This window comes from Trachemys scripta, chromosome 25 (genome assembly GCF_013100865.1).
Source record: "Trachemys scripta elegans isolate TJP31775 chromosome 25, CAS_Tse_1.0, whole genome shotgun sequence".
NCBI lineage: Eukaryota > Metazoa > Chordata > Testudines > Emydidae > Trachemys > Trachemys scripta.
The window spans coordinates 3,492,031-3,515,000 of record NC_048322.1 but is presented as its reverse complement, the minus strand read 5'-3'; the positions used below and the strand labels follow the sequence as shown (position 1 = coordinate 3,515,000).

Below are 22,970 nucleotides of genomic sequence, written 5' to 3'. Positions count from 1 at the left end.
CAGGGCACAGAGTCCTAAACTGATGCCCTGGCTCACTGGCCTTAACGGACAGTACAATATGGCCCTCTCTGCCAAATAAGCTGGACGCCCCAGGGTTACTGCTTTAGCTAAAGGGCTTGGGGGATTTGGCATTCAAGGGCCCACGTTCATTCCCTGCTGAAGACCTGGGCTCTGTCTGTGGCCACTGTCAGCATGTAGGACCTGCCCTCTCTTTGGTCTGTGTCTCCTCCCTTTCCTCATAATCCCAGTGCTGGTGCCCCTTGTTACTGCAGTAAACCAGTGTGGGAGCTGGCTCAGCACCCCACAGAACCAGAGCATCCCTGAGAAAGCTCCTGAACAATGTCTCCATTCCTTGCTCTAGTGTCTCCCCACTTCCCATCTCGCTGGGGAGCACAGGGTTGAGGTGACTCACCATGACAATGATCATCTCAGCCTACAAAGCTCAGAGCCAGGTTTCCTGGAGTTTGGGGGTTCCTGGGCTCAGGGTCTGGGGTTCAGGCCTATTTCTCACCCCTCCTTTCCCCAGCAGGGAGGACGGGATGTTTCGGAAGCCGGAGCCGGGGTTAATGGAGCTGGAGAAGAGACTCAGCGATTTCTCTCGGAAAAGTGCCATGCTGCAGGAGGTGCTGCTGGGATTCAAAGGTGAATTGGAGTCTAGGGGTGGCGTCTCCTCTGGTTAGAGTGACCCTCACCCTGAGGAGGAGTCGGGGACTCGAGTGATATCACTGATCCTCGGCTCCATCTCACAGCCCAGCTCAGCGAGTCATCCTTCCCCATGAAGCAGCCCTGTGGGGCTGGCTCTGTCTGCAGTGGCTTCGTTATCGGCCTCTGATCTCTGGCACCATCTCGTAGTTAACGGCAGTTACATTAATAAGCAAATGGGGATTTCTCCATGAATGCAAGGGCCTGAATTCTCACCTCTCCCATCTTCTCCTTCCCCTAGAGACGCTGCGACGGGGGCTGGGGAGCGACACAGGTATGTGTCTGTCTCTGACTGGCCATGGGGAGATTTCAGATCAATAACCATGTTAACGACAGGGGAGCGCAGCCTCCAGCATCTGGAAGCTGTGAACAGTGGGAAGCGATGTTACTTTGTTCTTGCACCACTATATTTTCAACTGACTTGTCTCTTAAATATTTTAACTCATCAATATTACGTAAGCATTTAAAGTATTTTGCAGTATTTTTAGTACTCATTAATTTTTTTGCTTTTACTTCCTTTAATTATTGCATTTTTTACTGACTACATTAATTTTAGGAATTTTATTTTGCAGTTTTAATTGCAGTAATATTAATAGGGTTTTCAATTAAATTTATGTAGTCTGATTTTAAACCTCTTTTTTTAAAGACCACTAAGGTCTTTGACAACTTTTCCTGTTTTTGAGTGGCTGCTTGATACTTTTTTTTAAAAAAATACAAAGGCTGAGCTGTTTTTAAACATATTTATTTGAAAGTTTGTTAGTCTAGTTAGAATTTTTTGGCTTTTTAAAAAAATATATAGACTTTTTTTGTTGTGACTTTTAAAATTTGTAATGTACTCACATTTTTAACTTATAATTATTTTAGTGCACTATTTACCTCTTGTGACACAGGTTGTAGCTGATTTTTACACTTTAAATAAATAAAACAGCTATTAGCATCTAATTTTGTTAAAACAACAATTCAATATTTCTTTTTTTGCATAACCTGCACTTCCTTAAGAATGCAACGTTTGTTTGGTTCTTTTAATTAACTTTTTGCTCTAAACTTTTTTTTATGCTTAAATTATGCCTTAAATTAATTTATATTTCTTGGAATGATTTTATTCATTTAAGATAGAATCTTAATTCCCCCCCCCCCCCAATACATTCCTAGCCATCCCGATGATGATTAATTTCTGGGAAACATCTTCAGCAGAATTATTTGAAGGTGTTGCATCAGAGAGTAAAGGTACAGAGGCAGTGGCTTGTGAGAAACAAGGTAAGTTTTATTACTAATCCTGCTCTCAAAAAGAAGGGTCTTTTTAGAATTTTTTTTTAATTTACAAGCACTGAGAGACTTTAAGGAAGTCACTAATCATGGGAGCAATGGGTCTCTTTGGAACATATTTTAACTGACAACCCCTTACAGCCTTTATGAGAAACAGGATAGAACTATGGTCAACATTAAGTGCAAATTAATAGTCATGCGTCATGAGGAGAAAGAGGAGGGAATATAATGAAAAAAAGCCTCTCCGAAAGGAAATATATCAGTTTAGTAGCAGTCTTGCCACGTCAGGGGTGAGGTGAGAGATGTTTTTCTTTCTCCTGCCCTCCCCCATTTCTTTTTTAAAGTCCCAAAAGGACTAAAAGTGGGTGCCATAGTTTATTTTGTATTATTTTGTTTACTAATTAAATCCACGTCCCTAAGGCCAAATTTGGCATAGGTAACTTTGTTCCCACGTTTTCTTGTTCACCAAGCATAGATCTTAGTACTGGCCCTCAACGACTGGCCCCCTTTTTGGACTAATTTAATTTTCTGTAGTTGGTCTTCTTGCACTTGTGCATGGCCTTCATGGCTGCAAATAATTTAACCTACTTTTCATCAACTTGTTGCTATAGGGTATTGTAAGATCTTATGAACTTTCATCTTCTTTTTACAGTGAAGTAGAGAAGAGAGTTCCAAATGTGGGTGTTATTGGAATTAACAGTTCCCAGTGTTGGTCCATACGTGCCATTGCACTTGGCTCATTCATGCTTTGTCCTGGTACAATGTAGCACTCTCTTCCCATGGGTAGTCAATGACGATACAAAATAATGATCTAGGCTGTTGTTTCTCAGCTGGTGGTTTGTGATCCACGGGGCCTCAGGAAAGGCAGTCAGGAGGCTGTGAGATGTTGAGCATTTCATTATGATCTAAAGCAAAGAAAATCTCACTCCTGCACTCCCCTGTTCATTGTGGTCCAGTTTTCTCTGTCAGCCTCTTGAAATATACAAGTTATATATAGACTGAGCACGGATACATGTTGTATTCTTACTTCTTTAGTAAATATTCGGGGGTCAGAAAAAAAATTGACTTCCAATAAGTGGTACTTGCTTACTTATTTCAGCTGTGAAATTAGGCAATTTGCAGCTGTGCACAGTAACCCTTTCATTGTCTGTATCACAGTCAGCGAGACTGAAACCCCTTCGGTGGTTAGTAGAGATGGTGACGAGGCAGAAAGTTTGGATCCAAACTGGCATTCAGTGCTGTCAGCAATCACAGGAGAGCAAAGGAACCCAGGGATCATTGGTCACTAAGTCTCCCGGGGAGAGGGTGAAAGAGAAGACAGAAAACGAAGGAGAAATAAGTGTGGGGTGGGAAGGTCACAAGCTCCCAAACCTGCCCACATCCAGTCATAGAGTCATAAAGTCTAAGGCCAGAAGGTACCATTGGATCATCTGGTCTGATATCCTGTCTAGCATTGGCTGTAAACACCACCCAGCACCCACCCACTAAACCCAACAGCTGGAGCGAGACCAAAATCTTGCAGCCCACTGGAGACTAGGAGGGGTTGAGTCTGGGCTGTGATCAAGTGATGGAATATTTTCCCAGCATGCGAGTCAGAAACATCTTGTGCAGGGAAAGGGCCAGGGCAAATCATGATGTGACAGTGACTAAACATCCTTCTGGAATCTTTCCTGTCACCTTTCTCACCCTGACAGGTGGAAGAGTAACGCCCACCTTTGGCTCCGGATTGTCCCAGCCTCCCACGGGACAGGGAAAGGAAATGGCTGTAATGGAGCCAGTCCAGGTAGGGATTATTGCGGGATTGCTAGTGGCTTCCTCCTGGAGGGAGAGGGGCAGGAAATACTGAGGGCCTGGGATCTTTGGGGGAGTTTAGTCTGGAGGTGGGAGGGGGGCAGGAAATACCCAGGGTGGAGAAAGGGAGGGGGACAAGGCATGTGACAAACTTGCTGGGAATTGTTTAACCCAAGTCCTGGATTCCGGGAACAGACCCATGGGGTTTGGGTGAGGAAATTACCCTATTTGTGGGTGGGGGAACCCTGGACAGCATTGGGAAAACGTATCTGCTTCTCAGTGCAAGAACATAAACCTACTCGCTAGAGGCTGCTATGAGATATAAAGGGGCGAAGGGGTTACTCACCAGTGGGGCGTAGAGTAGCTTGTAGGTGTGTGATGAATGAGAAGACCCTTCCCCCTCTGTCTGCTAGGGGGGACTAGGGGATCTCTATCTCCCCTGCTTGCCGGCTGCTCTGAGGGTGGGACTCTGCCGATTGTGAGCCTGCCAGAGCTTCTCCCTCCATGAATAGTGGGGCTGTGAGTGGGGCAGCAGGTACTGAGTGTTGGACACTTCCTCTTTCAGGGGCCAGTGACCTTTGAGGAGGTGGCTGTGTATTTCACCAGGGAAGAGTGGGCTCTGCTGGACCCCCGTCAAAGAGCCCTCTGCAGAGACGTCATGCAGGAGAACTATGAGAATGTGACCTCGTTGGGTAAGAATTCCTGTGCCCTTGGTTATTAGAAGGGAAAATCAAGAGTGTTAAGGTTCATGCCACTCCCACAGTGCCATCTCTACTCTGCCCTGTCTCAGCAACAGCCCATTGAATGCATTGAAATGGGGCAGACGAGGTCTCTCAGGGTTCACATGCACCTCCCTTCATATCACAGTCACAGCTCTGCCAAGCTGCTCCAACTACTCCCTTCACCATCCAGTTACAGCTTCAGCTGACCCACTGCACACAGCTTGAGGGCATGCCAATAAATGCTGGTATTCCCATCTGTGAACACAACGTAGTCCTTCATATCTATTCTAGAATCATAGATTTTTATGACCAGAAAGGGCTATTAGGTCATCTAGTCTTACCTCCTGTATAACACATGTCATAGAATTTCATCCAGTTACTGCTGTACTGAACTGACAACCTTGTGTTGGACTAAATCCTCCCCCAGAAAGGCATCCACTCTGACTTGAAGACTTCAAGAAATGGAGAAACCTCCACTTCCTTTGTTAGTTTGTTAACCTTTGCACCAGCCTTACTGAGCCATTCCCAGTGGCTAGTGCCAGCTGCAGGGTTAGGGGCAGAGTTAAGGTTGCATTTTAGGGATAGTGTGTATATTAACTCTTCCTTTTCTAGTTTTCAGAGGTTTAAGTTTAGCCACCACCCACCTAGTGGAAAGGCATGCAGCAGAACTGGGCAGCCTGTACTCAGCATTTACATAGTTTATGGGTATTTGATTCTCATTTATTTAATAGACTTTTCAGCACTCTGTGTCTGCATGAGAGATTTTGCCGGCATAATTATGTCAATTAAGGATGTGCTTTTTCGCATCCCTAACAAACAGAGCTCTGCTGACAAAACTTTGCGGCTCAGAAGAGGCCAGAGTCTGCAAGTGGATTTTAAAACACTTTAAAATATTGCTCTCAGCCCTGAAATTTTGGAATCAGGGGGAAAGGTCTAAGAGGAACTCCTTCAGAATGCAAGCAAAACACACAATGCACATAGTCTGAAAGTTAACAGTGGTACGGCTCCAACTCAGATGAATGAGTGTAGCTCAGAGGCAGTGGCCACAGCATGTTCTCTTGACCCAACCAACCAATGACTGAGAGCAGTGTGAGGTTCCTATTCAGGAGTTCTTGGGGAGTGTGGGGGAGGAGAGCAGGGAGCAGTGGGAGGGGAGAAGATGATGGGGGAGCTAGTGCTTGTGGGGTGCCACAAGATAGGGCAGGCTTTGTGTAGTGGGAGGATAGGGATAGGTATGTGGAAGACTGGAGGGTGTCAGGGAAGGATGGGTACCATGGAAGGAAGAGGAAGTGAGGAATCAGACAGAATCTCCTGGGAACAGGGAGTGTGGTGGTTTGGGGGAGTGGGAGACTGGGAATGGAGAAAAGGGGATGGAGGTCCCAGCAGTGGTACTGTTGGAGAGGGAGGATTGGGTAGGAGATCTGGGATACTTGGAAGTGGAAAAAACTGAGGATATTGGGAAGGGGGTGGGGAGTGGTCGCTCCAAGGAGCAGGAAGGATCTGGTGGCAGTGGGAAGGAAAGGTTTCAGGGAGGCAGATATTTGGGGCCCTCCACTGAGAATATCCTTGCCAAAGTGTCTAATAGTTCTCCCTAAGCAAAGCTCAGAACTAGTACTCCATCCTTATTCTTCTTGACCTGCCAGCCACCTTTAATACCACTGACCATGGTCGTCTTCTTGACAACTTGTCTTCTTCCTGGCTCTCCTCCTACCTCCGTAACTACTTCTTCACTGTGTCCTTAGGAAGATCATCCTCACCCCCTCTCCAGTTTTCTGTGAGGGTTCTACAGGGCTCAGTCCTTGGTAACTTCCTCTGCACTTTATCTGTGGGAAATCTCACTCACAAACACAAATTCAGCTACTGTCTGTATGATGATGAATCACAGATCTACTGCACTACTCCAGACCTGTCTCCTTCTGTCCAAACTGAAATCTCAGCCTCACTCTGATGCCTCCTTGTGGATGGCTAGCCATCAACTCATGCTCAACAGCTCAAATGTTGATAACAGAGCTCTTAATCCCCCAAATCATCCCCCCCCCACTTAATTTCTTGCTGTTCACCCCAGAATTAGCTGATGGAATCTCAGAGCCTCTGGCAATATTTGCAAATTCAGATAACAGGAGAGGTCCCAGAAGATTGGAGAAGGGCTAACATAGTACTAATCTTTACAAAGGGGAAAAAGGAGGAGCTGGGAAACTATAGACTAGTCAGCCTGACCTCAATACCAGGGAAGCTACTAGAGCAATGTATAAAACATTCAATTTGTGAATACCTGGAGGATGAAGGGGTAATCGGTAGCAGCCAGCCTGGATTTACTAAGAACGTAACATGACAAACCAGCTTGATATTGTTCTTTGATAAGGTAACGGGTTTGGTGGATAAAATAGACCTGGACTTCAGAAAGGCTTTTGACACAGTCCCATGAATAAGCTGGAGAAATGCAGGAACTCCCATTAAGTGGATATAGAATTGATTACACAACCGCAAGCAAAGAATAACTATGAACAGAATGAGATCAGATTGGAGGGATTTCTCAAATGGGGTTTCACAGGGATCTGTTTTCAGTCCGGCGTTATTTAACATCTTCATTAATGACCTGGATGTAAGAATAGAGAGCATACTGATCAAATTTGCAGATGACACAAAGCTGGGGGTGTGGGGGTCGTCAACACTTTGGAGGATAGAGCAAAACTTCAAAGGGATCGTGATAAATTGGTGAACTGGGCTATAGACAACAATGAAATTCAACAAAGACAAGTGTACGGTGCTACACTTCGGGAAGAAAAACCCAATGCACAAATACTGAATGGAGGATAACTGGCATAGCAGCAGCACCGCTGAGAAGGATCTGGGAGTTGTGGTGGATCACAACCTCAACATGAAGTCAACAGTGTGATTATGCATTAACAGAAGCATAGCATGCAAATCACAGGTGGTGATAGTGCTGCTCTACTCAGCATTGGTTAGGCCTCAGGGGCAGTCCTGGGTCCAGTTTTGGTCACCAGTGACTAGACAGGATGTAGAGAAACTGGAAAGAATCCAGAGGCAAGTGACAAAGATGATCAAAGGGATGGAACGCAAACCAGTGAGGAAAGGCTGATGGAACTGCGTGTGTTTAGTTTGGGAAAAAAAGTTAATAGGGAGGGATATGACAGCGGTCTTCCAATACTCGAAAGACTGTGTAAGTGTGTGTGGCTATCCCTCCTGGTCTATCTCTGAGGGAGGCCAGGCCTCCTCGCTGTCATGCTCTTAGCACTGCAATCAATTAAGGGAAATTAGCCGTCTTCAAAGCTCAGGCCACTTGATCCAGGCTGAGCAATAGTTAGTCTATGGTACCCGGCCCTTAGGCAGGACTGGCCACCTACAGTCAGTACTCAGGCCTGCAATCAGGGCAGAGCTGCAAAGTCTCCAAGCCCAAGTTCTCAGGCAGGGTGGGGCAGCAAACAATTAGGGGCTTTGCCCAGGGTGAGTACCAAACAGTCTAGGGCTCAGGCAGGGGCAAGAACCGAATAGTCTAGTGTCCTAGCTCAGCGGACGGTAGACCAACATAGGCCTCCTGGCTGAAGGTGGGGAGGCTACCGCCCCATCGGCAAGGTGGCAGGAGGTAGGGAGACCCAGGCCCATCTGACTCCACCGGGTCCCAGCCCCGGGCCCTAACAGTGGCAGTGTAGTCTGCCACTGGATCAGTGGGGATCCGCCCACAACACCCTTACTTAGTGTCAGGCCAACACTCAACCAGACAACAGTCTAGTTTCCCTTGGCTACTTCCTACAATCCCCAGGGTTTGGTACCTCTGGCCTCCATTTCCCCAGGGTCAGTGGTCTGTGGCAGCCCCATCAGCTTGTTGGCACCTCGACTGCCTGGCAACCCTGGGAGCTCTGGCCAGTCCTCTGGCGGCTGCCCCAGCAAGTCCTCGGTGTCCCACTTCGGCAGTGGGTGATAAGCATCTGTCTCCCTCAGCAGCTCCAGCCCAATTGAGCTGCAGGGACCTCTTTTTGTAGTTCCATTTCCTGTCCCGTCCTTCAGCTTCCGGAGGGATGGAGGTGGCTTTCCTGGCTCTGACGAAGTGGGTATTCACCCACGAAAGCTTGTGCTCCAATACATCTGTTAGTCTTAAAGGTGCCACAGGACTCTCTGTTTCTTTTTCCTGGCTCTGTAGCCCAATGGGCGGGTTGTGGTCCCTGCTGGTCTTCCCCGCTACAGGCTGCTATACAAAGGATGGAGAACAGTTCTTCTCTCTTGTCACAGAGGGCAGGACAAGGAGTGGGTTCAAACTACAGCACAGCAGATTTAGATTAAATCTCAGGAAAAAAATTCCTAACTTGAAGAACAGTAGGACAATGGAACAGATGCCTAGGGAGGTGGTGGAAGGTTATTCACTGGAGGTTTTCAAAAGGAGGCTGGAGCCATCTGTCTGGTGGTTTAGTCACAGCAAATCCTGCACCTTGGCAGGGGGTTAGACTAGATGACCTTTGTGGTCCCATTTAACTCTATGATTCTATGGGGAACTGGGGTTTGCCCTTGGAAAAAGCCAAACCTAGCATGTCGCCCATTAAAGGTATGTCTGCACTGCGTTTGGAAGCTGCCTCCCAGCCAGAGTCCATGCTGACTCACTACAAATAACGGTGTAGGTGCTGTAGATTGGGCTGTACCTTAGGTTCTAAAACCAGGGGTTGACGGGGGGTGTGGGCTGGATGGTCTGAGCTCCATCAAAGCAATGTCTCCACAGCCATTTTTAATGCACTAGCACGAGACCCAGCCTGGAAGGTGGCCGACTCCCTGATGCACTGTAGACATACCCTAAAGAGGGCAGTCCCAAGGGAGACTGTATGAAGGCTGGGTCATCTAACTCCCTGTAAATCCATGGCCCAGCCACCTCCCTTGGAACCCTGTCTCCGTGCCTTAGTGGGTCACAACTGAGGATGCCAAATTCAGGACGAACTGCTGAGAAATATGGCAAACACAACCCAAAACTAGTGGTTATTCTTTTATAAGATAGACCAAACCAGCCACAAAAGTCAACTCCTGTTTCACCACACTGCATAACAAGAAAACATAAAGGCAGTTTTCTCAGGCATTCCAGTTCTTATAACACCAGCAAAAACACTGGATTCAGAGATGAGTGGTTCTTTACAACCAGTGTCATTACATAATAGGTTCTTCTGATCCCAAAGGGCCAGCCACTCCCAGGTCAATATACAACTTAGATCTTACCCAAAAATCACACTGGTGCCAATCCTTTAGTATCTAAAATCTAAAGGTTTATTCATAAAAAGAAAGAAAGGTAAGAGTTAAAATTGTCTAAGGGAATCAATTACATACAGTAATGGCAAAGTTCTTGGTTCAGGCTTTTAGCAGTGATGGAATGAACTGCTGGTTTAAGTCAAGTCTCTAGAGTTCATCCACAGCTTGGATGGGTCATTCAGTCTTTTGTTCAGAGCTTCAGTCTGTAGCAAAGTTCCTCCAGAGATAAGAAGCAGGATTGAAGACAAAATGGAGGTGTTTCCAGGGCCTTTTATAGCTTTTGCCATGTGGAGGGCATCCCATTGTTCTTACTGTGGAAAATTACAGCAACAAGCTGGAGTTTGGAGTCACATGGGCAAGTCACATGTTCATGCCCAATTTCCCTCAGTCATTGCAGGAAGCCTACATTCCAGACAGCACATTTACATGACAGTCCACTCAGTGTAGATGGGCTTCTCCCATGGTCCATTGTCAACCAAGTGTTTCTTGATGATCTGCTTAATTTCAACAGTCCCTCCAAGATGTGCTAGCTAGCTATCTTGTGGGCGTTACCCTGTTATGCTTATAAGAAGCACAAGGTATCTTTTTCACAGGAAAAGGCAATACACCACATTTATTGAAGATAAAACAATTGGCATATACATTCAATCACACACACACTCTGTCCCGCCAGTTGATGTTATAGTTACCAGTCCGGATCAACCTAGTGGCCAGCTAGGTTGATCATGGGTAGGAGGAGCTGAGTTCCGTCGGTCGCGACATGATCCTCTGGGGAAGTCTTGGCAGAATCAACCCAAAGTTTCATGGCAAGGCACCCAGTTTACATACTGATTTTCCTTCATTGGGACCAATGAGTTTTGCACCGTCATGCTGTAATCAATTGTTGTTTGACGAGTGCTTATTTTCTTAAATTGTCCTTCTCATCCTTTATCTTTATCTTTCATCAAGTTCCTCAGGGAGTTATCCCATGCTGGTTTTGATCACAGCTATCTTGTCCCCACTGATAGGAGCCTGTCTCATCTTTAGAGTCGTCAATCTGCCCTCCTGTGACATTTCAATAGGGGTGTGTTGCAGCCTCCTGGCACCCTTGCATCTGTCTCCAGTTCCTCCCTTGTACATCTGGCTCAGTGACGGCCTTCACACTTCTCTTAACACACACATTCCTCATTCACACACAAAACAGAATTAATTTACACAGAACATTTTGAACAGGAACATCAAATTGCAATGCAAAAGAAAACAATCATGGCATTCTTTTACTTATTTGAAAATGCTAAACCTACAACAAATTGGTTATCCTCGAAGGTCTGTTACTGCCTTGAAATCAGTCCAGACCCAGCTTCTGGCTGATGTAGCTCTACCCATTGGCCCATTAGGCCATTCCTTTCTCTTATTCAAAAAGGGGGGTGGCAGGATATGATCAAATCATACACCAATACATTTAATACATGCTACATTCTTATTCTTTATCCTTCATTCTAAATTATATAAAATACAAACATAAAATTCTACTACTACATATGGGGGAAGAGTTTGGGGGAGCTCAGTTCCTGGTCTTTATTTGACCTCTCTACAGCACTTGTGTTGATTTGGCCTTCCCCTTTCCATCCCTGTTTGAGGTTTCTGTCTCTATCACAGCAGGTGATGCAATGGTATGTGACAAAGAGGAACAGAATTCTCAGCAGGAAAATGTTGAGCAAGTGGATAAACACAGAGCATTATCACAAAGATTGAAAAGGAATGTGTCCAGAAGTCATGAGCAGGGAAAATCCTGTGAGATTCAGCACAGACCAGAAAAAGAGCAGGGAAACCAGCCAGGGGAGAAAGTGGGTAAATGTATTTCCTGTCGGGGAACTCAGAAGAGCCTCAAGGAAACCACAAAACAGCAGGAAATCCTCATGGGAAAGAGAAAAAATACATGCACTGAGTGTGGGAAAAACTTACGTGACTACTCAGCCCATATAAAGCATCAGAAAATCCTCACAGGGGAGAGGCCCTATGAATGCACTGAATGTGGAAAACTCTTCACTAAGAGTTCAGGCCTTTCTGAACATCAGCGAATCCATACAGGGGAGAGACCCTATGAATGCAGTGAATGTGGAAAACGCTTCACTAAGAGCTCAGCCCTTTCTGAACATCAGAGAATCCACACAGGGGAGAGGCCCTATAAATGCCGTGAATGTGGAAAATGCTTCACTAACACCTCAGGCCTTTCTAAACATCAGCGAATCCACACAGGGGAGAGACCCTATGAATGCAGTGACTGTGGAAAATGCTTCACTAAGAGTTCAGCCCTTTCTGAACATCAGAGAATCCACACAGGGGAGAGGCCCTATGAATGCAGTGAGTGTGGAAAAACCTTCAATCGCAGCTCAAACCTTATTACCCATCAGACAATCCACACAGGGGAGAGGCCCTATAAATGCCATGAGTGTGAAAAATGCTTCCTTAGCAGCTCAGCCCTTTCTAAACATCAGAGAATCCACACTGGGGAGAGGCCGTATGAATGCAGTGAATGTGGAAAATGCTTCACTAACACCTCAGCCCTTTCTGAACATCAGAGAATCCACACAGGCGAGAGGCCCTATGAATGTCGTGAGTGTGGGAAAACCTTCACTCGCAGCTCAAACCTTATTACCCATCAGACAATCCACACGGGGGAGAGGCCCTATAAATGCCGTGAGTGTGGAAAATACTTCACTAAGAGCTCAGCCCTTTCTGAACATCAGAGAATCCACACCGGGGAGAGGCCCTTTGAATGCCGTGAGTGTGGAAAATGCTTCACTAACACCTCAGCCCTTTCTAAACATCAGAGAATCCACACAGGCGAGAGGCCTTATGAATGCCGTGAGTGTGGGAAAACTTTCAATCGCAGCTCAAACCTTATTACCCATCAGACAATCCACACGGGAGAGGCCCTATAAATGCCGTGAGTATGGAAAATACTTCACTAAGAGCTCAGCCTTTTCTGAACATCAGACAAACCACACAGGGGAGAAGCCCTATACATGCTGTGAGTGTGGGAAAACCTTTTCTTGGCACTCAGCCCATGTTAGCCATCAGAGAATCTGCAAGGGAGATCAACACCATAAAAACCTCTAAGGCTATTAATACTTTTTTACTTTAATATTTTTCCTGATTCCCATATAGTAACTTTTAAAGCTGCTTGAACTGTTTGCAGCGCTGTTATCCCTCAGCTTGTCCAGTTGAGTGGTCCATTTTTTCCTTTTGAAGTTTACCCTGTTTTGAGGTTGACCCATTTGTCCTTTCTATCAACTCAGTTGTCCCATGAGTAATTCGAGTGTGCCCTTCCTATCAGGAGCCAGAGAGCATCACATTTATACTGTTCCTCCTATTGCCAAGTTATTGTTAGAATCACCAATGATACAGATTGTATCATTGCCAGTTGTTCTCACGTTGCTTTGGGTTGTGCTGAAGAGCAGTTATATTGGGACCTTTTAAAATTATATTTAAATGAAGAGGAGCAGGGGCAGGAAAAAAAGTGTAATTTCAGCCTCTGTGACACTGGAAGGAGATGGGGTGACTCAGACATTCCCTCCTTCCCCATCACTGCAGAACTGTTACCTTTTGTCTGAGCCATGCAGAGTTTATCTTCATCACATTCTGTCCATCCACTTCTCAAAGTGTCATGTGATGTAGCGTTCTCAGTTGTCTGTGCTTGGAGATGATACTTTGACTTCTTTAATCCTATATCAGAGTCGCTGTGACTGGAGATGAAAGTGTTAAGGGGAATTCAAATGGATCCCAAACACAGTGTGATCATTTGGCGTTTAAGTCCCAGGTTTCATCTATTGGTAAAGCCACTTCTGGCAAGGTGGCTGTTTTTTCTCCATTATGCAAATGCTAGGATAATAAAAATGTTGTAAAAACATAACTGACTATTGAGATAGTGCTGAGTGAAGTATGTTTGAATGGATCAGAGGATAATGTGATGGGAGAATCTCTTGTCCTGATTCTGAATAATCAGATGTAACCTGCTCTTGAATTTCACTTGACACTTTCATTGTCATGTATTCTGTCTCTCTGTGATGTGGATTTCTATCTTTCCTGAAGGCAGTTTGGTCACCCAGTTGAATATTAGTTCGGTTTGATAGGATGTAGCTCAGATTTATTGGAGAATTTAAAACAAATGTCTGTTCGCTAAAGTCATGATTTCTCACTTCACCTTTGCTTTTCCCCCATCCCTCCATGTTGATATGGAGAAAGTTCAAGTGCAGTTCTGTCAACAGGAGAGAACTCTCCAATTTACTGGACATGCTAACAAAGAAAAAGTGATGATTTAAAATCTTGAATCAGAAATGGTGAACAACAGCAGAACCCCAACTAACTGAAGGAAGTGCATATGATCACAGCGTAGTTCAATTGTTGAAGTCAATATTGTCTCAGATGATCTGGGGAGAGAATTCCATGGTAAGTGATTTTTGAACTAGGCAAAATCCCCATTTTATTTTATTCCCAAAGCATTTGTAACCCAGGCCCTACAGAAGATCTCTCCTAGATAATCTTATGTTATGGGAGATGCTGCCCTTCATGACACAGATGTTGAGGAAATAGAAGTGGGGTTTTTGTTGGATTTATCCTTTTTAGGTGCTAAAAATGTGTATAAAATGAAATCAGTGTGGGAAATCAAATAGCTTGAGAAAAATAGCTATTTTTAAATAGAAATTCTATCTCTAGTGGCTAACAGAGTTTCTGATTCAGCCCTGTATCCAGTCCTTTGCCTGGAACTGTGTCACCAAAGTAAAGAAAAGCTGGGCATGTTTCGGGAAGCCATTCCTCACTAACACTGCTGAGATTTGGAGTGGTTTTGTAAAGGATTCTACTTCAGAGAAGTGTAAATTTACCCTAACCAAGGCCAAAGATTTGGAAAGAACTGGGGTTGAAAGAGTACACACTCAGTTCTTGGTTTCCACCCCAGTAAAGGAAGCTATGGTGACAAATGACCCAAGGAAAATTTTGTAGAATTCCACTTACCAGTTCAGTGTCACTGATTACAGTTCCAAAGGATACCAGGGTTAGATTGAGAACAGTCATCCTTCACCGTTTTGATCCAAAGAGAGAGTGCTTCATAGGACATTCCTTCCGCGTGGATCCCAAACTGGCTGCCTGATTGGGTAACAAGGACTTTCAGGCTGTAGAAATGATGGTAACCAACGAGGCAATGAATGTGTCAGGCTACAATTTCAGACTTCCAGATTCACACATATTGAGTCCTGATTCTATGGTTTTGTGTCTGACGCTCTGGCTACACAATAAAGCTGATGTTGGCGCAGCTGCACCAATGTAGCTGCGCTGCTGTAGCACTGCTATTACAGATGCTCTAAGCCAATGGGAGAGATCTCTCCCATCGGACTTGATTAATCCAGCCCCTGCAAGCGGCGGTGGCTGTATTGGCAGGAGAAGCTCTCCCGCTCATGTAGCGCTATCTACAAAGGGGGTTAGGGCTGTGTAACTACGTTGCTCAGCTGTGTGGATTTTTCACACCCCTGAGTAATATTTTTATACCAATTTTTTTTAGTGTAGACCAGACAGTTTTCTCTTGTGTTCTGTGCATTTACACCACTTGTCCTCTCCCTCATCCTACTTTGAAAGATTAAAAAGTGTGAAAAGAGAGGTATTTTTTCCATGATGCAAACACACCCATATAGGAGACCCCTTCCACCAACATACATGGCAGAAGAACCAGAGATATAAGAACTCACAGAAGTGGTTGCCACCTATGTTGGGACAAACCACAACTTGAGCCAAGGTTCAGTTGTTGGCAATGGAGATTAAAAGAACACTAACATATATGACAAGAATTTGTGATCTTTGAATATGTTATTGGTACCAATGAATATTAAATTATAGGTGAAATTATTGGTTAAAGAGTAAGAGACTGTGTGACAATCTGAATTATTTTGGAAAGTTGTCTTGCTTTTTGTTTTGTTAGTCATACAGGAAATGATGGCTAATCTTGAAAAGTTGATTTAATTTACCCCCTGTAGTGTAAGGAGTTCTGGTAGAAAACTTCACTCCAAACGGGGTGGGAGAATGTGTGTGAGAAAGAGTGTATAAGAGAATATTGGCCCAGTATAGATTTTAATTTTTTGTGTTTTCAAATAGAACTTATTTTGCTTAGTTTCAAAGTCAATTTCTATTAAAAGGAAAACTACTCGAGATAAATTGTATAAGTTTTTACCCACTTAGACTGTAAGGGTCACTAGCTTCCCCACTTCTCTAATTTGCAAAGGAAAGGCATGACATCTATCATAGGATGTGTCCAGTATATAGGAAAGCTGCAATCATCAACCATCAGTATGAAGGAAAAGGCTGAAGTCCATTGCCTTTCAGGTCAATAAGCCATCTAAAGGCTGGTCTATGCTGAAAAGCTATGCTGGCATAGCCACATCTCTCAGGGGTGTGAAAAGTCCACTCTACTGAGAGAAGTAGTTAATGTGACCTGAGCCCCAGTGTAGACAGTGTTATGTTGTCAGAAGTATATTTCCAGTGTTTGAAGTGTAGACATAGCCTTAGACAGATTGATCCCCTCTGGGAAGCGAGTCATGACATCAATTCCAATTTTGACCCATCTCCCTATATGTGAGAAAGCTACTAGTACAGAGGGCTGAGCCAGCTGTCCGATCGCCTGGTTCCTCAACTGAAGCTACAGCTCTTAGTGCCCATGAATGCAAAGACTGAGAGGGGGGTGTGAAATAACTGGATGAAACTGGCTGCCTGAGCCCAGCCTAAGTGAGTAAATCCTCAGAAATCTCACCCCTGGGTTTGTAATGTCAGGCTCCAGAAAACAAGTCCCTCTGTGTGTGAAGGGAGGGGCTGTGAGGATGTGGTCACCTCCAGGCAGCAGGAGCCCCCTGACATGGGAGTTGATCTGCCCCCTCCCCCCAGGTGCCCTAGAGCCCAGCATGAGGCTGCTGTCCCTGCAGGGTCCCTGGGAGTCACAAAGGGGTGATGTGAAGTTACTGACCCATCAGTTCTGGGGTGGGGGGACTGGAGCCTCCAGAACAGCCCTGTGGGGACTCAGCCCTATGGGTAATTCACTGTCTGTAGAAAAGCACATCTAGGAATGGGGATTCCCAGCTGCATTAAAGTGGCATGAAGGAGAAAAAAGAGTTAATGCTTTAGAAAAGTCTGGGTGCGTTGGATGTGAAGGAGGGTGCCCACCTCTCAGTCTGCAGAATGGCCAACCCCAAACGTTCAAAAACCCTGAGTCAGGCTCACCAAAAATCATGAGATTGGCTTTAAAATCATGTGATTATGTAAAAATAAATTTGGGAATCTTTTTATTTGCCTTCTGTTTGATGAGCCTTTAGGGCGCACTGGTGTCACATTTTGAATTTTTCCCCACAGCCACAAAGGCTAGAAAGGTACTGTTTCCTTAAGAGCAAAGGCTGAAATCATCACATCTCCACTTGACTCCAGGAGCTGGGACTTTAAGGAAAACAATAACTCTCATGAGACTCAAGGCAAAATCACTGGCGTTGGCAGCACTGAGTTGGATTGAGTCTTTATTGTCCGGGATTGCCTGGAGTAGGGGTTCCCAGCCTTTTTCTTTCTGTGACCCCCCCCAACATGATATAAAACCTCCACAGCCCACCTACGCGACAAAAACTGTTTTTCTGCATGTCCAGTAGATTAAAAGCCAGGGCTGTCGGTAAGAGGTGGACAGCAGAGCAATTGTGCAGGGCCCCACAACACAGGGGCCCCCATGAAGTTAAGTTGCTTTGGCTTCAGTCCCAGGTGGTAGGACTCAGATTTCTGCCCTGAGCCCCAGTGAGTCTAAGGCCGGCCCTACTTTCTGGTTTATTTTGGTGGACCCCTCCCCCCCAAAAACCAGCTCGCTGACCCCCAGGGGGCCCTGGACCCCTGTCTGAGAACCACAGCCTTGGAGCTCTGTTTAGAAGAAGGGAGCAAAGCTGCTGCCTTTCCTGATGGCTGAACTCAGGCCCCTAGAGTGGGATATCCAAGCTCTGCCAGCTCCACCAGGAAAGCTCACTGAGTAGCTGCCTGTCCTCAGGGACAGTTTAAGCCTGCCGGGCCCTGGGGGCAATGAAGCAGCTGGGTCAGGGTGGGAACCTTCATTCCCAGAGAGCTGCCCGAGCTCCCTTCTCAGCAGCAAAGAAGTCAATTCCCCCCACCCCTGCTGAATCAGCCTGGAGCCACATGCAGAGCTGGGGGTTTCTCCTTTCACTCCTGCTGCGGAGTGCCGAGGTCGCAGGGAGCATTTCTAGCAGAGCATTTGGAATTGAACTGGGGGAATCAGCCTTTCAGAACAGAACACTCATGTTCAGATGACATCTTTATATACAGTTTTTTATAATATGATACAATCCTTCAATCCTAGTGTCACCATGGATAACATGGCTTGTTCAGCCTGGTGGGATACCAAGGGTAAAACTAACCAGCTCTTCAAATCCAAGAGCGTGGAGATAAATCACTTCTCAGAGTCAATGCAGGGTAATCAATAGGCAGACGGCAGGCCAAATCGCTTTTGAATGGACCCCAAAATCTTTTTATTTACTTATTATTATCATTATTATTTTTTATTATTATTAACGTTGGAGTCTGGACCTTGATAAGACCTTAACCAACAAACCTTGACAAAAAATAATGGATTACCCCCAAGAATGGGGTTGTCTTACTTTCCTTATGTCCTCGGTGCATCTTGTGGCCATTTCCTTTCCCTCCTTTTGGTGAATAGCTTTGGGATTTTGTGTAGAAACTTTGTGTAGAAATGGGAGAAACCCAGGAGCAGGGGCTGCCTGCATGTACCAAGCACCCACTAGATTAGAAGGTGACAAACAAACACCCTTAAGATGAGGCAGACATCCCTGTCAAAAAAATCATCTCCCTTCTTCACTTGAGTGATAGCCTGAATCGTTCCTTATCTGGGCAGAGCCCAAGGATCGGCAACAGCAGCAACAAAACCATCTGTATGTAGCAGGAACCAACACAAAATGTGCTTTAAAAGGAGCTGTCTCCTTCCTTCTGGGGTAAAATTTGTCATTATGGTCACTGATTTTCATGTCCCTTCTCTGAGGGCAGAGATGGGGTTGGCACTATCTCAGGCTGGGATATAGAGCCTATGTCCCCATCTGTCAGTCACTCTGGGAACCTGTCTCTGCTCACAGCTGACAGGCTGCCTCTGGCCTCTCCAGCCAGCTCCTTAGTGCTGGGGGGGGGTGTGTGTGAGTCATTTGGCAAGCAAAAGTGGCACATAGGAGAGGCATTTTTGCTAGAAGCATTGGTATAGTGGTGAGCATAGCTGCTTTCCAAGCAGTTGACTTGGATTCAATTCTCAGCCATTGCAGTGATGTGATGTGATGTTTTCTCCGCTGGGCATTGGTTTAATTTCAGTCACATTGTATCAGTTTATCAATGGAATGAGAGAATCAATGTCCCAAATCCCAGCAGGTCATTGGAGGAAAAAAGGGGCGAAACTATACAATGAGCAGTTGGAGTCATCCTGGTATTACAATGTTTGGTTAATATTTAAAAAAAAAATTCCTTTACTTCCCTCTTCCTTTTAGACTCAGAACCTTTAAGGTCAGAAGGGACCAGTGTGATCATCTAGTCCGACCTGCTGCACCTTTCAGGCCAAAAGACCCTATGCACCCACTCCTGTAATAGACCCAGGAGGGGAGGCAGCTCTGTGCACTGCCCCTAACCCAGACAGCGCATGGAGGCCCTCTGCTCCTCTCCCCCAATAGGTGTGCAGAGATGTGCCAGCAGCACGAAGGTGGCTCCCTGCCCACTCTACCTCCATCCCTCTACAACAACTACACTACAGAAACTCTGTCACAGTGCTCTGCCCCTCCCTTCTTAAGAACATAAGAATGGCCATACTGGGTCAGACCAAAGGTCCATCCAGCCCAGTATTCTATCGCCCAGCAGTGGCCAATGCCAGGTGCCCCAGAGGGAATGAACCTAACAGGTAATGATCAAGTGATCTCTCTGCTGCCATCCATCTCCCCACCCTCTGACAAACAGATGCTAGGAATACCATTCCTTACCCATCCTGGCTAATAGCCATTAATGGAGTTAACCTCCATTAATTTATCTGCAAAAAGAATGAGGAAACTGACAAATTTATTTGAGCATAAGCTTTTGTGGGCTAAAACCCACTTCACTGGATGCATGCAAGGGAAAATACAGTAGGAAGATAGATATATACACAGAGAGTGATCAGTTAAGGTGAGCTATTATCAGCAGGAGAAAAAAACCTTTTGTAGTAATATTCAGGATGGCCCATTTCCAGCAATTGACAAGAAGGTGTGAGTAATAGTAGGGGGGGGAAATAAACATGGGGAAATAGTTTTACTTTGTGTAATGACTCATCCACACCCAGTCTTTATTCATGCCTAATTTAATGGTGTCCAGTTTTCAAATTAATTCCAATTCATCAGTCTCTTGTTGGAGTCTGTTTTTGAAGTTTTTTTTCTTGTAATATTGCGACTTTTAGGTCTGTAATCTAGTGACCAGGGAGATTGAAGTGTTCTCCTACTGGTTTTTGAATGTTATAATTCTTGACGTCTGATTTGTGTCCATTTATTCTTTTACATAGAGACTGTCCGGTTTGGCCAATGTACATGGCAGAGGGGCATTGCTGGCACCTGATGGCATATATCATATTGGCAGATGTGTAGGTGAATGAGCTTTGATAGTGTGGCTGATGTGATTAGGTCCTATGATGGTGTCCCCTGATCAGATATGTGGACAGAGTTGGCAATGGGCTTTTTTGCAAGGATCGGTTCCTGGGTTAGTTTTTTTGTTGTGTGATTGCTGGTAAGTATTTGCTTCAGATTGGGGAGCTGTCTGTAAGCGAATACTGGCCTGTCTCTCAAGATCTGTGAGAATGAGGGATCCTTGATGATGAGCTGGAGAGGTTTTAGTTGGGGGCTGAAGGTGACGGCTAGTGGTGTTCTTTTACTTTCTTTGTTGGGCCTGTCCTGTAGTAGGTGACTTCAGGGTACTCTTCTGGCTCTGTCAATCTGTTTCTTCACTTCAGCAGGTGGGTATTGTAGTTGTAAGAATGCTTGATAGAGATATTGTAGGTGTTTGTCTCTGTCTGAGGGGTTGGAGCAAAGGCGGTTGTATCTTAGCGCTTGGCAGTAGACAATGGATCATGTGGTGTGGTCTGGGTGAAAGCTGGAGGCATGTAGGTAAGTATAGTGGTCAATAGGTTTCCGGTATAGGGTGGTGTTTATGTGACCATCGCTTATTAGCACTGTAGTGTCCAGGAAGTGGATCTCTTGTGTGGACTGGTCCAGGCTGAGGTTGATGGTGGGATGGAAATTGTTGAAATCATGGTGGAATTCCTCAAGGGCTTCTTTTCCATGGGTCCAGATGATGAAAATATTATCAGTGTAGCACAAGTAGAGTAGGGGCGTTAGGGGATGAGAGCCAAGGAAGCGTTGTAAGTCAGCCATAAAAATGTTGCTATGCTGTGGGACCATGTGAATATCCATAGCAGTGCCGCTGACGTGAAGCTATACATTGTCCCCAAATGTGAAATAGTTATGGGTGAGGACAAAGTAACAGAGGTCAGCCGCCAGGTTTGCCGTGACATTATCAGGGATACTGTACCTGACAGCTTGTAGTCCATCTTTGTGTGGAATGTTGGTGTAGAGGGCTTCTACCTCCATAGTGGCCAGGATGGTGTTTTCTGGAAGATCACCAATGGATTGTAGTTTCCTCAGGAAGTCAGTGGTGTCTCGAAGATAGCTAGTAGTGCTGGTAGCATAGGGCTTGAGGAGGGAGTCTACATAGCCAGACAATCCTGCTGTCAGGGTGCCAATGCCTGAGATGATGGGGCATCCAGGATTTCCAGTTTTATGGATCTGGGTAGCAGTTAGAATACCCCTGTTTGGAGTTCTAGGGGCATGTATGTGCAGATTTGTTCTTGTGCATTTTCAGGGAGTTTCTTGAGCAGATGTTGTAGTTTCTTTTGGTAACCCTCAGTGGAATCAGAAGGTAATGGCCTGTAGAACGTGGTGTTAGAGATCTGCCTAAAAGCCTCTCGTTTGTATTCCGACCTATTAATGATGACGACAGCACCTCCTTTGTCAGCCTTTTTGATTATGATGTCAGAGTTGTTTCTCAAATAAATTTGTTAGTCTCTAAGGTGCCACTAGTACTCCTCGTTCTTTTTGCTGATACAGACTAACATGGCTACCACTCTGAAACCTATTAATTGATCTAGTTCTCTTTTAAACGCTGTTATGGCCCTAGCCTTCACAGCATCCTCAGGCAAGGAGTTTGACATGTTGACTGTGTGCTGTGTGAAGAAGAACCTCTTTTTATTTATTTTAAACCTGCTGCCCATTAATTCCATGTGGTGGCCCCTAGTTCTTATATTATGGGAACAAGTAAATAACTTTTCCTTATTCACTTTCTCTACATCACTCAGTATTTTATATACCTTTATCTTATCTCCCCTTAGTCTCCTCTTTTCCAAGCTGAAAAGTCCTAGTCTCTTTAATCTCTCCTTATATGGTAACCATTCCAAACCCTAATCATTTTAGTTGCCCTTTTCTAATGCTAGTATATATTTTTTGAAGTGAGAAGACCACATCTGTACGCAGTATTCAAGATTGGGTGTACCATAGATTTATATAAGGGCAATAATATATTCTCTATCTTATTCTTTATCCTTTTTTTAATGATTCCTAACATCCTGTTTGCTTTTTTTGACTGCAGCTGCACACTGCGTGGTTGTCTTCAGAGAACTATCCATGACGACTCCAAGATCTCTGTCCTGATTAGTTGTAGTTAAATTAGCCCCCATCATATTGTATGTGTACTTGGGGTTTGTGACAGGGTTGTAGCTCACCGCTGCAGCGCCTCCTCCTGGTCGTCTCGGGGAATTAGTTTGAACCAGTAGAGCGCCCTCTTCGGGTGGCGTCCCGCCTGTCATCTCGCCTTTGTTAGGTGCACGGACTTGCGTTGCTCCCAACGTATGGCGTCCTCTTCCGGAACACTGTCCTCCGACAGTGTCCGGGGGGAAGGGGGGCGGGTTAATCAACAGCCCCACACCTTCAAACCCAATCCTTGCAGTCCTGGGTCTGGCGTGGTTCTGGCCGGCCGCTCCCTGTGGCCTATGGCTGTGCGTAGGGCACCACAGAACACAAAAGGGAAAAGGGGGGGGGGGGACTCAGGCCCGCCCACTACTCTGAGTCCTGGTCCAAAGGCCCTCTGGCGACAGTCTCGCTGTCCTCCTGCTCC

At 45.5% G+C, this 22,970-nt stretch overlaps 1 protein-coding gene and 1 pseudogene across 2 annotated transcripts in view; both read left to right on the top strand.

The window, feature by feature from the left end:
- LOC117870068 overlaps nucleotides 1–15,620 on the top strand; it is a 52,337-nt pseudogene extending 36,717 nt beyond the window's left edge.
- The window catches only part of LOC117870001 (zinc finger protein OZF-like), an 876,360-nt gene that overhangs the window by 746,342 nt on the left and 107,048 nt on the right, over nucleotides 1–22,970 (top strand). The window lies entirely within an intron of this gene.